General features: G+C 43.8%; 1 protein-coding gene and 1 pseudogene across 1 annotated transcript in view; both read right to left on the reverse strand.

The window, feature by feature from the left end:
- TBC1D10A (TBC1 domain family member 10A) overlaps positions 1-14356 on the reverse strand; it is a 470628-nt gene that overhangs the window by 382194 nt on the left and 74078 nt on the right. The window lies entirely within an intron of this gene.
- LOC134505852 (uncharacterized) lies at positions 10188-14014 on the reverse strand (annotated as a pseudogene).

Consider the following 14356-nt stretch of genomic DNA (forward strand, 5'->3'; position numbering starts at 1 on the left):
CTTGAAGAAGTGTGGACTTCAACTCCCAGAATTCTGGGAGTTGAAGTCCACACCAGAATTCTGGGAGTTGAAGTCCACACATCTTCAAGCTGCCAAGGTTAAGAAAAACTGTTCTAGGACTTCAAGGCAGACAGTGATGTACCTGCAGAGACCTCATTTTGTACCCACCATATTCCATACCCTGTTTTTTGTTTGTTTTTTTAAAAAGATGAACACATCCTGCAGAGGTAGCTCATGGCCTTCTTCTGAGATGTCTTTTCTGATTTCCCAGTCTAGGCTAGAACTCTGGGATTTTGTGGTGTCACTCATCCAAATGCTAACCTGGGTCAACCCTGCTTAGCTTCCTCAAGATCACTCGAAGTCAGCTCTGTGCTGCCACTTGCTGTGATTTTTTTTTAAAAAAAATTTGTAAGCACAAGCTACATCAATTGTATTCCCTCAACCATTGTCTTGATTTTCTAGGCTCTGCATATACTTCAGAAGCATCCTAAGAAAATTAAAATGAGAGGAGATGGTAATTAGGGCCTCACCTGAAAACGAACTTACTTGTCAGAAAAAAAAATAAAAGTCATTTTAGATACTATAGCTTGGGTGGTAGAGGGGTGGTGAGAAACACCTTGCCTTTGGGTAAAAGGGGGTTTTATACTGGCCACACCCACCACAACAGCCATTTTGTGACCGTGCCCATAATACGTTCCCCAAGTTGCAAAATATGCCAGAGGCCTTAAAAGATTGAAGACCCCAGTCTACATGTCTCTTCAGGTTTACAAATCATAGGTGAACTTCTTTTCAGAAGTCAAAACTTCATTCCAGAAAAATGTGTCAGTTGCTGTCATGAGTGAGGATGGCGAGCAGGGGGCTCCCATCCAGGCTGTAAAGTGCATGCGTAGTACTGAGGAATTAGGTGGCCATTCAAAGAGACACAGATCGGGCCCGCCTTAGCCTTTGGGGTTTATATGTCTGGGTTTTTCCCACGCTTCTTCAGTTTGTTAGGATTCTCTGTTATGTATCAGTAATAAAACACTAGAGACCTACTCCTTGTCTCAGCGTGGTTCCTGGCTGATAGGACAGTTGCTTCTGGAACACAAACCAATTCTGGCCAGCGGTGGGTCCCAAAACAAGTGCCTCCCAAAACAGGTGGAAATCATTTTTCCGGCTAGAAATGACAGTGTTAAATTTGATAATATGATGTCCCTGGTTGTGATAAAGGGGAGACCTATATATTCACACCTATCCCCCCATAAAGTGGTGTCCATAGAGGTGGGTCAAAACAGACAAGATGGCAGATGAAGTCAAGATGCCAGTACCCCTAGATCTGAAACAGAGCAAGCTACGGACGATGTAGGGAATCCCCTGTCTACAGCCCATTGTTCTTGTGATGTGGAACATTCTGGGGGTTTTCCTGCAGAGGAAAAGTGAGACCGAGCTAATTCAGTCTGAATTTCTCAGGCCTCTGAAAGAATGGAACGGAAACCACATTTGACTTTGCTATTTAGGGGACTGGAAGAAGGTATCTTAGTTAGAGATGAATCAAAGCGGTCTCCTCCATGTCTTTCTGCCACAATGACCAATGTCAGTAGTAAAAACCCATGGTTGTGTTCACCCCCTTTGCCAACTCAGTTAAAAATCTGACAGCTGCATTTGCTAGCCCAACACGCTAAGTGTGGTTAGTTTTCATCTTGGTTCATTTCTTGTGGCCAAGCTGATTGTGCTGGGGCAGCTATAAGCATGTAATCGAAGCCCATCCCCTTTCAACGCATTGTTACGGCCACCATCTGCAGACACACGCGTGGTTGTGTGAACCCAGCCTAGTTTGCTCGGCTCAGGGTTTAATGGACTGTACGAATTCTGAAAATGGCTTAATTCAGTAGGTTCTGTTGTATGAATATGGCCACTGTTGGAGATGCAAAAGAATAGGGGAGAATCATGAACATCTGCAGAGGGTAAGTGAAGGAATGTGCACCATCAACAAATGCAGAAACCTATGCAGAACAAATACATCAGGACAGAATTACATAAACATTGGATGTGCAAATGTAGTTCCTTCTCCCATATGTAACTACTCAGACCTTAAATCTTCCAATGAGGTCATCATCCAAATCCCCCACCAAAGGAAGTGAAATGGGCTTCTACAAGAAAACAGCCTTTTCTTTGATGACCCCCCCAAGTATGGCACCCCATTTGGACTTTATAGAGCCCCAACGGATGCTTACATTAGCATTGTTTTGGCACCAGGTGAAGATCTTTCTATTTTCCCAGGCTTTTCCATTCTCTTACGTTTGTTGTTGTTTTAGATCTTCAGCGACTGCCGTGCTGCTTCCCGGTCTGGATGGAGTTTTCATTCTGCATTTTATTTTGATGTTGTTCTATATGTTTTAATTCAAATTGCATTCTTGTGTCTTTTATTGTAAACGGCCCAGAAGGCCTCAGCTACTGTGCAGTTTAAATGTTTAATACAGTAAATCAAGGAAAAATAAATAAATAGGATTTGCATCACCGCATGGTGTGCCTTTGCTGTGATCTTTTTTTCGTCTGTCGAATAAACTACAATTGGTTGAGTGTGCACGACATGCTAAGCCAAAATCAAGCCAACTCCAATATGCTTAATCCAATATGCGCACCCAAACATGACGTGAGATGATACAAATGCTCCTTACTGGAATGTCCTCAATAAGCGCCCAGTGATAACATCAAGCAATTTTCTCATGTCCATAAGTGTACCGGACAAATAACATAATAATCGTAATAATCGTAATACCATATATACTCACAGATAAGCTGAGAATTTTAGGTGCCAAAATACAGCCCAAAAATTGGGATCGGCTTATCTGCGAGTATATACGGTAATACTTTTTTCAAGTACTGTACATCCGATATATATCTGTGAATAAGCCCATCTATGGCTAAGCAAATTATCTGCCAGCCTACGCTGAAAAATAATACCATATTAAAATCCCATCAAACGATTGTGAGAAGTGGTAGAGGCAGCCTCGGTGTCAATTTTAAAATTTTAATATGGTAAATATCGATAAATATAACCCATAGAAACAAAAGCTCTTTTGGGGTCCTGCATAATTTTTAAAAGTGGGAAGGGCCAAAAAAGTTTAAGAAAGACTGTCTAGAAGAAGCCAGAGAGGCTGCAGAGCACTGGAGAAAGGATTATACAATGAAAATCAAAATATTCACACAGGCACACACACAGGCCACAAATACATGTGCTTCAAGTTCACTGCAATTTCTGTCCTCTGAACAAAAATTCTGGAAGTACCATTCTCAGACTTAATGACACAAACTGGCAGAAGAAAAGGCAGGGTTTTTTTTCTGCCAGGAACTAACCCTGACCAGTTACCACGGTACACCTCATTCCAGCCAACGAAAGGGGGTTGCAATTCCTGCTGGGAACTCCTGTGATCTTTGGAAGCTGCTTGGAGCTGTTATCCTTTCCAGGGGTGCTCCTTTAACATACCTGCCTCCCAGTGACTTTTCCATGCACATGGCAAGCGATGCACTGGATCAGATCCCGGCTCTCCCTGAGGCCGTGGCATTCATTTCCTCTGCCTGCTGCGTTTGTCCAGAGCTGCTAAACTCACCTCTCACCTTACTTTGCTGCAAGAAACGGATGAGGTTTGGAAATCGGTGAGGGAGATATTTCAGTAAAGGCAATTGTGTAAGAGGGGTGAATTCATAGCAAACGTCTAACGCCTCTGGACCTTACGGAAAACGGAGAAAGGTGAAATCAAGGCGGGCGGGGGGGAGGCAGAGGAAAATGTCTTTTTTTGGGATCGCAGGGAGATTATCTCAAAGTATGCACAGCTATATTTGCATGCTTTCTTCCCTCATTACCTTGCTTTGGATGTTTTCCCCAAGGCAAAATACTTTATTAGTCAGGCTGCGCTTCCAGATGGGGGTCTAGCCTGTCTATCTTGGACATGTGAAGTCTTCGTTGTGTTCCTTACTAGTGCAAATTCTGATCCACTCAAGAGGAACGCATCACACCTCCATTCACTTAACATTATTCTTCCTACAAGGACATCTACGGGGAGTGTGTGTGTGTAAAAATAGACGCTGGCAGCTGCAGCTGTGTGCTCAAAGCCCCCTTCCCGTTTTACTTGGATTGTAACACACATAAAAAAGGGGGACAAGGGTTTGATCACATGACTGTGGCCACCATCTTGACTTTTTTGACCCACGCACACTCAGAAGCCCCTGTCCTCCCTTAACACACACATTTATTTCCATTGGGCCCATTTATAACAGCATAGTTCATGGCAGATTGCAGTGATGGATTGCAGTGTCCCTCCCCGTATCAAAGGGAAAAAGTTTCTACCTTTCTCCTTGTTCCCCACTTCCACTTCTTTGATGACAAACTATGTTGTCAGCCATTCCCTCTTCCCCCCACCCCCAAGTCTAATTCCAGTGGTTTTGGCAGCCCCATAATCTTTGTGCTTTAAAACTGAATTCCTGCACGGGTGTGTTTCTAGCTAGTCAACTTTTTCAAAAAATGCAATTGAAAGCAAAATGGTGGCACCACATGCCTTGCATTCCGGTGGCATTCCGGGGGCATTCCAAGGGCTAATGTACATGATGAAGCACATTCCCAGAGGCACTGGGGGTCAGGCAGTGTATAAATTTAAATTATAATAATACTTTTCAGCCTCATGCCAGTTCTTAAATTATCACCCTCTGCCTAGGCAGACCCTTGATGAGATGCTACCTTATATACATTATCATACAACCGGCAGCAAATACACTTGGTGGGGGGAGAGAAACAGCATAGAGGAAAAATGTGCATGCATATAACACTGCCTTCAAAATGAACAGGGTGCTGGAGCAAGTTAGTCTCAATGTAACAGTCAATATTAGCATTTTAAATTGACTCCAGAAGGGAATCAGCAGGAACTGTAATGCAGGTCTCCCTTAGGCTGAGCCCATCTTGTTTTTCCCTGGCCCCATCTTCATATTTGCCTGCTCCCTACTACTTTTAGGAGTGCAGTTCCCAGAATATCACTCAAAGGGCAGGTGTGGCCCTTGACAGGGACATCCATGGGGGATGGTGTCAAAAAAGTCAAGATGGTGGCTGCAACTATGCAGTCAAAGACTCACCCCCCTTTTATGATGCATTAAAAAGACCCTGAGAGCCAGTCTGGTGTCATGGTTAAGGCACCAGGCTAGAAACCAGGAGACTGTGAGTTCTAGTCTCGCCTCAGTCACAACGCCAGCTGGGAGACCTTGGGCCAGTCACTCTGTCTCAGCCCTAGGAAGGAAGCAATGGCAAACCACTTCTGAAAAACCTTGCTAAGAAAACTGCAGAGACTTGTTCAGGCAGCCTTCAAGAATCAGACACGACTGAACGGATTTAAAAACAAAAAACAAAAAAGCTCGGGTTTCAATTGCGCAGAAATGTCTGCACTCTTGACTTTTTTCCTCTCTCCTGCAGACTCCCTGGCTCTTGACTTAAAAAAATCAATGCACCGCAGACCGAATGGGTCAGGATACACTGGATCATTTAAAGATCATGAGGATCTGATGGGCAGCAGATCTGACATGGTCCAAGACAGATTCTATAAAGGAATGTAGAGTTTACTTTACTCTACTCTACTCTAGAAAGGAGAAACTTGGAGAAGAGATTGCACAGAGATTGAAGGAAACATGAGAATGAAACTCAAGAAACTCCTGGAATTCCTGCCGTGCCTGATTCTTGAACTGGCCTACCTCGCAGGGCTGATAGATTCATCGGAACAGCTGCCCTGCCTTACTCTACTGTTTTTTTCACAGGTAAGGCGATGTAGCAGGTAGGCATAAATCCACCCTGGTGAGCTGCAGGTAGAAATTACTACTCGTTTCAGTGGCTTCTAAAATATTTAAAAGGCTTTGCCCTGATCTTGGGAACACCATCTACAAATCCATTCACACAAACGCCTTATTCACTAGAGCAGCCACTCAGGGTCTGAACTTCCGATTCTGGTGTTACTCAGGAAGGGTGTCTGCAGAGGCAGTGATATCATCATGCTTCATGACACAATTGTGCAAATGACCGGGAGTTACGCAATTGGTGTCAGTTGTACCACAACTTGATGCAAACCACCAAGCACAAAGCCACTTCCAAGATGCATTTATCGTGGCTTGAACAACCTACCTGCCACCAAGCCAATCTCGCTTTTGCTGGGTATGTGGACTGAAATGTGCTTTTCACACTCTGGCCCAATTTCTCACACCTTAAATAGCTATCGAAAGTGCAACTCTGGCGAAAACAAATAAGAAGCTTTAAAAAAAATCCAAAGCCTTTCATAAAAGTTATTTTTGAAAAGCAAAAAAGAAAGGAAGAAAAAGCTAAAAAAAAGGAAGGAAGAAAATGTAACTCCAACTGATTCAGAATGTGTGTTTCTAGTCTTCTCCAAAATTCACTTCTTTTGTACTTGATCAGAGTGCCTTCCCTTCATCAAAGCAGGGGGAAAATAGATTCACAGAGCCTCCAAAATTCAGCTTCCAAACAACAAACAAAAATTCCTATTTTATTTATTTTTTTTGAAAAGTAGATTTTTAACCCTAATGAGAAATTACAGTATATAGCTGAAGGTTCATGAGGAGTGCCTGATGTAAAACCTTGAACTGAGAGATCTGCAGAATAGAATCTCCAATGTTTACAAGTTATAGTTTTAAAACTACAGTAGCAGCCTATTCATTTATTCATTCATTCATTCATTCATTTTCATTCATTCATTTTCATTCATTCATTGTCATTCATTCATTCATTTTCATTCATTCATTTTCATTCATTCATTTTCATTCATTCATTCTTCAGGAAAGGATAATTCTTCCTCTCTGAACCAGAGAAAGGAGCAATAAGCAAGGTGGTTTGCTTGCTTTAAAAAATTATGTCTCCCCTTTTGGCCTGACACCAGGTCTCCAAAGAGGTGATGAGAAAATTAAGGCACACATCATACAAAAAGTTTCTTAAAAAATATATTTTACGAAAATATCCAAAGGACAGTAATCGTATAATTGCGGTATCAGGAACAGGATACAACACTTTTTTTTTTTTTGGCATAAAAGGATGTTCTTCTCAGCCAGTAAGACCCAGTTCCAGTGAGAATATTATTGTCATGCATCAGTTTGTTCTGTCAAAGTAATAAATACACCAGACAAAATGTCTCAGAGCTGTCCCAGCCCCAGGATAACAAAAGATTAAACAACCCCACCCCTAAAAAAATTAAAAACACAAACATCCTTCATATAAATACCAGTTGCAACATTTTAAATAGGCTTTTAGACATTAGAATCTATGAGCTTCAATAAATAATGAAAACATATTACATGTCTGAGAAAACAGCTGGGCACAAATGGCCTTTCGAAGTGACCCACCCAATTTGTGGGCCATGGAACTGGATGGACGCCTCCTCCCCATTTCTCCAGGGGAAAGACGGTTTCTCCAACTGTTCTTTAAGGAGCAGGTTTATCCTTAGCAATGAGAATTGCCCCTCTATTGGAAAAATCCAAGGGGAGGGGCCCCTCAAACTCTTCCCTTGCAGTTGGATGGAAAGGTGGGAAGCCAAAAAATGAAGAGGGCCATGGGGATGGCCTTGAAGGGAAGATTCAGAAGCCGTTGCAGAAACTAGAAGTCCTGGGAAGGGAGGTAGAGTCGGGAAGAAGCTCAAGCTGGTTCCTCAATGAGGTAAAAGACGGAGGGAAGGTAAAATCCAAGCAGACTTGCAAGATTCTCTTACTATACCCCAGTGTTTCTCAATCTCAGCAACTTTAAGATGGGTGGAGTTCAGCTCCCAGAATTCCCCAGCCAACATGCTGGGGAACTTTAAGATGGGTGGACTTCGACTCCCGGAATTGCTGGCTGGGGAATTCCACACATCTTAAAGTTGCTCAGATTGAAAAGCACTGTTGGATCTCAAAGCCGTCCTGTGGAAGGCGATTTCTTGATCTGGCCTACTTTGTAGGGCTGCGTGAAAGAGAGGATTGACAATGAACAACAACAGCATTCACACATCACACCCCTGTATTAACTTCATGCGGACACATGTTTAACCCGACCAAGTACTTTTGCTCAGCATGAATAGCACAATCAGTATTAGTCTTAGTTTGCATTTAGTAATTCAGCTTGTGTGAATGCAGCCTGCTTCATTCATGTAGGGTGCCATGTATTGTCCAAACCCAGAAAACTGGGTAAATTCAACCACCACTTTAAGTCTGCAGCCCATAAGTGCAACATTAACACACACCCTGGAAATATTCTTTCCCTTAAATAATTTTTTTACAGACAATTCTCTTAATCAGACTGAATTAAACTTGTGGGGTGGGGGAACAGAGCCGGATTTTTCCACCCCAGCGATGGAGGGAGGCATCCTAGGAGCTGAAACTCTTACATTGTCTTTGAAAATGGTGAAAATCACATGTGTACAGTTGAGCTGTAGATCGTAGTGCATTTTGTAGCATGAAGACGGTTAGTCAGGCAGGATCACTTGATAGTGAATCACTGGAGAGAAATGGTCAGGTTCCTATTGAAAGCCTTTTTCTGCTGCGCTGGGATAACCTTTGAAATCAACAGACGTGACTTGATTCCCAGAATTTAAAAAAAAATAATAATGAAGGGGAGGGTGTGGGAAAAACAGCTCTAATTATTCCTTGCTGGAGAAAAACTGGCAATTACCAGCAGAAAACAAGCCAGCTGGGTAGTCTGGCCTGTTTTTTGCTGGCAAGCAAGGAACAAGATGCGTTTTCACAGCATGTCCAGCTGGATCACTACCAAGCCCCTCTCCTCTCTCCAGTGATACTGCTACTAAAGGAGGGGTTTGCCCAGTGGCTAGCTACCCCCAAACAGTCAAAAATTAACCTCGGTTAGCATTAGTGTTTCATTCACTGCTTTGATTCTCAACAATGGTGCATTTAAGGACAAAGCAACTTCAGGACATGCAGGTCGTCCTCGCTTATCAACCATTCATTTAGTGATAGCTCTGACTTAAATGGTGCTGAAAAAACCAACTTACAACTGGTCCTCACACATATGACCATTGCAGCATCCCCATGGTCATGTGATCACGATTTGGGCACATGGCAACCAGTTCACATTTATGACTGTTGCAGTGTCCTGTGGTCACATGATCACCATTTTCAACCTTCCCAGACAGTTTCTGGCAAGCAAAACCAATGGGGAACCACTGTCATGAGCACTGATGGCCAGCAGGAAGGGGCCTCGATCCAGGGGGGAAAACGCATGCGTAGTACGGAGGAATTAAGCAGCCATTCAGAGAGACACAGATCAGACCCGCCTTAACTTTTGGGGTTTATTTGTCTGGGTTTTCCCACGCTTCTTCAGTTTGTTAGGATTTTCTGTCTAATGTAGCAGCAATAAACACTAGAGACCTATTCCTCGTCTCAGCATGATTCCTGACTGTTAGGACAACCACGTGATTCACTTAATGACCACATCATTCACTTAAGGCCCGTGGTGATTCACTTAACAACCACTGCAAAAAGGTCATAAAATTGGGTCAGATTCGCTTAATGACAGCTTCACTTAACAACCAAAACTCCAGTCTCAATTGTGGTCGTTAAGCGAGGACTACCTGTAAACAGTTTAGCAAAGACTCTAAGTATTTCTCTTCCTAGGAAAAGGCTTCTTTGACCTTCCTTGATCCAAAAGCTATTTTCAAGAAACAATTTAAGCACTCACAACAAATAGACCTCTTTTGACCAAAGAGGCAACATGACACTGATAAACTTTATCTGTTGGGGAGATGGAGGTGTCATCATTAGGCTCATGAACAGACTGAAAAAGATGGCTTTGCCATTGCCTGAAAAACCCCTTGGACTGCCCCGTGCTTAGCATTTCCTCCAGCAAAGAGAAGTAAGATTCATTTAGAGGAAAGAACGGTCTGTGTGAAGAGGCTCAGGTTCTCTGCTCCTTCCTTGTTCAGCCCCAAACTCCATTTCTCAACGGCGTAGCCTTGAGTCCGTAGGGAGGTGAGCAAGGAATCAGAACCACGGGGAAAAGCTGCTAATCCGGACCAAAGAGTGCATCAGGCTCCAGACCCAAAACTCTTTGCCCTTCAGACCTCTTCCTTCTCATGGGTCTCCAGATCGCAGCGTCCAAATTCTGGAGTCGGGCGCCTCGTCCCTTTCAGAAGATCTCGAAGACAGGCTTGTCAAAGTATACCCATGTTTATCGCTTTACAGCATCACCACTGATGAGTCACTCAGAAAGGAGTGGTGTATCTTTGCCGTCTTCTTTTTCTGCCTCTCTGGTCTTTTGCCTTTAACACTCTGCTTTTGGAAAGCCTTTGCTAGGCGCCTGATGAACTTGGAGAGATTCCAGAGGATTCGGCATCCTTCCATCTTTCGAACGAAGGTTGAAGAGTCTTGGGTTCTTTCTGGAGGCCTGACGGGGACCAGAGGAAGGCCCCTCAAGCAGTGGGCGCAACGGATGTTGGAAAGGAGGCCCGTTAGTGAAAGAGAAACTATTGCTAGCTGGTGCCGCAATGGCGTCTCTACATCCACGTGCTGATTTTCCAAGGCCTTAAGCGCATCCTCCAGGTTGACCACAGCCTTGTAGAGTTCCTGCAGCATGATTCTCTCTGGTCTCTTTGTGATATTTCCAGACTGCTGGGGGAAGCCAGCAGCGGGCAGCTTGCAAAACAGACGCAGCTCGTTCTGCAGGTCCATATGAGTCAGCTGGGTGTAAAATCAGAGAGGTGAGGCATAAATGAACGGGCCTTCCGAAAAGAGCATCATTCATATCGATAATACCCCAGAATACAGAGCCAAGGCAAAACACAGGCATGGTCCCGCAGGAGGGGAAGGAGAAGAAGAAGAGAAAAGGGTATCTCCCGTTGACGTGCCTTGGGTCAGCAGGCAGCAAGCGCAGCAGGAAGTACATCACTAAAAAGCAGTTTCAGCTTGTGGTGAAACAGTTACACACCCTTTGGTGTCAACCCTGTTCATCCGTCTGCAGGGTCAGTGGTTTAGACTGCTGAATGTGTGTAAAAGTTACAGACAGATGGCCCTGGAAGTTGTGAATTTCTTCTGGAATCTGAGCCAGATCTTGGAGTATGGGGATCAGCTGAAGCTCTCTGCTTTTTCTGTTTCCTCCAAAACAGCTTGCTAGGTGGCTGATCATCATAAGGGCCAACCAACCAAGAAGCCTATCTTCCTCCAATTAAACAATGCTATGGAGGTGTGTGGCTGCAGCTGTGCTTAGCTCTAGACAGGTGTTACAAAAATTGTCCAGTTAGATCAGTGTTCCTCAACCTTGGGAGCTTGAAGATGTGTGGACTTCACCTCCCAGAATCCTGGGAGTTGAAGTCCACACATCTTCAAGCTGCCAAGGTTGAGAAACACTGAGTTAGATGACCTGGAGCCACAGCTTATACAACTTACAGTTCCCCTCTAACACTGGAAAGGGGATAGCACAGGATACAAGAAAGTCCTGCCAATATATAGTGTATATATATATATATATATATTTATACTATATTTATATAGTATATTTTTATATATTGTAATTGTATTGTATATTTGTTTTACTGATTATTTTGTTGTAAACTGCCCAGAGTCCCTCTGGTGGGAGGAGATGGGCAGTGACAAATTTGATAAATAAATAGATATCCTCAAGGACCACATCAGATGCATGACATTGGGAATACCCTAAATAGGGGCAAGCTATGCAACGTGAAGTTGGAGAGACAGCTACAAGAAGACCACCAGGACTGTTTGGTCCCAAACTAAGGTGATTTATACAGAAAATGGGATCAAGGGGAAAAGAAGAATAGCTTTTCTTTTGAAAGACACCCAAACCATTGAGTCAAAGGAACCCCGAAGCCACGGGTTAAGCTGAAAATGAAATGGGAAAAAACAGTGGCATTGGATGTGTTTAGGTGTACAGTGTGAATTTGTTTGTGCATTGCTATACAGATAGTCCTCAACTTATGACCACAATTGGGACCGGAACGTCTGCCACTAAGTGATGTGGTCATTAAGCGAGTCACGCCCAATTTTACGACTTTTTTACCATGGTCGTTAAGTGAATCACACAGTCCTTAAGCAAATCCGGCTTCCTCCATTGACTTTGCTTGTCAGAAGCCCCCTGGGAAGGTTGCAAATGGCAATCACATGACCCCAGGATTCTGCAACTGTCATAAATACAAACCGGTTGCCAAGCACCTGAATTTTGATCACATGACCACAGGGACACTGCAATGATTATAAGTGCAAGGACCGGTCATAAGTCGCTTTTTTCAGCTCAGTAACTCAAACGGTTGTTAAACAAATGGTCGTAAGTCGAGGACTACCTGTAGTTGAAATCAACTCCTGGGTTTGGAAAAGAAGGGGAATTGCAAAGCATAAGAGAAATATCCCTTCTCAAAGTCTGATTTTAGGATCAGCAAATAGCAAACAGCGTTAGCTCCAAATGAAGACCCTTTACCATTTGGAGCTAATGAAGGAGAAAAGGACGAGAGACAAAGCTTCAAAGGGAAAACGCCAGCCCGATGACAGGGCAATCAAATCAACAAAGCCAACTTTACTTACATAGGATTTGTACAATTTTTGAGCAGGTCGCTTCAACCACATGATCTGTAGCGGTATTTTCTGCAGAAATCCTGAATCTGTTGGACACTTGGGGCAGAAGCTGGCGGTGGAATCCACCGGGGTTGGGCACAGGAGCCAAAAAGCGGGCACCAAGACTGGACAGGAAGGTACATAAGCAGATCAGTTGTGAGCCACTTCCAAGAATCAACACAATTTGACACAATTCAGAGGCAGCCATTTCATCTCCGGAATTTCGTTCCAGCATTTCAAAAGGTGTCTGTATTGGTTTGAAAAGTCACCTCAATATCCATACTGTCTTTTGCTGATTCTGTGTCTTTCTGGGCTCTAACATTTGCCTGTTAACGCGTGACCCCAGAGCAAGGGAGACAGGGGGCATTAAATCTATTTAAAATATTTAAAATTAATATATTGCCTTGAAGTTGCAATGAGTTAAGCTCTCGGTGTTCATACAGGGCCCTGATTTCTCAATTCCATCTCCTCTATATACACAGAGCCTTCCAATGGAGTGACAAATGCAAATAAGTCACACCAAACTCCCAATCTGAGAACATAGCTAATAGCAGAGCACTTGTTTTGCACATGCAAAAGAAAAAAAAAACCACATCCACATTGTGACATCTTCAGTTTAAACTTCTTTGAAGCCACCTGGGGGGTGGAGACACTCCCCATCATGGGCAAGGCCATGGTAAGGAAACAGCTAGGGTCCAGGCAGAAACCAAGCTGGACTGAACTGACTTGAAATGAATCGAATGGAAGTAAACATGGCAGGAAATCCATTAAATGCTCTTTCTGCAATGGCCCATCTCATAGTCAATAGTTTCCCCCAGCTAATTGCTGCAGTCCAGGCTTTCTGGGTGGGACACCACATCATCCCCAGGACACCAGCCACTCAGAGATCAACTGAAAGGAGGAGAATGTGTGGGTCCCTCTCTAGCTACTTAGAAGCCTCTCAGCTCTGCAGGAAACAGTTGTTGCTGAACACTAAACAAGGCAGAGCGTGAAAGAAAGAAAAGAAGAAAGTGGGGTGCAGGAGCAGCATGCCAAAGTGTTGTTACACAAAGCGAAGGAAATGTAGAGTCATCACCTACCAAGAGCAGCAACTGCTAAGGACTTCTCCACCATTCTTCTGCAGTTGACTGACTAAAGGGGGAACCTCAGTTTCAGTCATCTCTCTTCGTAGGGTGTGGTCCTCGCCTACACACAAAAGCCACACTTGCAGACATGCCGGAAAAGAAGAAGCACTGACGGTGCAGGGCTTCAAAGGAAGCGCAACTGCCCCATGCTTTGTATTACGTTCCCCGAGGTCAACACAGGTCACAGGGGCGTGTTGGCTGTGGGTAAAACGGGCCAGATACTTCCCCTTCTGCGGGTGACCAGGGGCCTCAGTCTTGACGGTGACGAAATTGCAACAGCCGCTGAGCTGACACGAACGAATCAAAAATACTTCAAAATGGACCATGGAGAGAGCAAGGAACAGGAACCAGTTGCTGGATGCGTCGGAGAAGGGTGGCTGAGCCAACCAGCTTTGGTTTTATGGTTGTATTGCTTTTTCGTTGGCTTGTTTCTGTGTGGTTGTGAGCTGCCCAAAGTTGTGTTTTTAAGATGGGTAGCCACATAGTCTTTTTAATAAATAAATACATTCAAATTCAGGGAGCCCAACCTGAGCTAGAGAGTAGCTGTTACGGGCTTCTCCATACCAGAATTGGTTTGATTTTATCTATCTATCTATCTATCTATCTATCTATCTATCTATCTATCTACCTACCTATCTATCTATCTATCTATCTACCAATCGAACTTT

Source organism: Candoia aspera, chromosome 15 (assembly GCF_035149785.1).
Source record: "Candoia aspera isolate rCanAsp1 chromosome 15, rCanAsp1.hap2, whole genome shotgun sequence".
NCBI lineage: Eukaryota > Metazoa > Chordata > Lepidosauria > Squamata > Boidae > Candoia > Candoia aspera.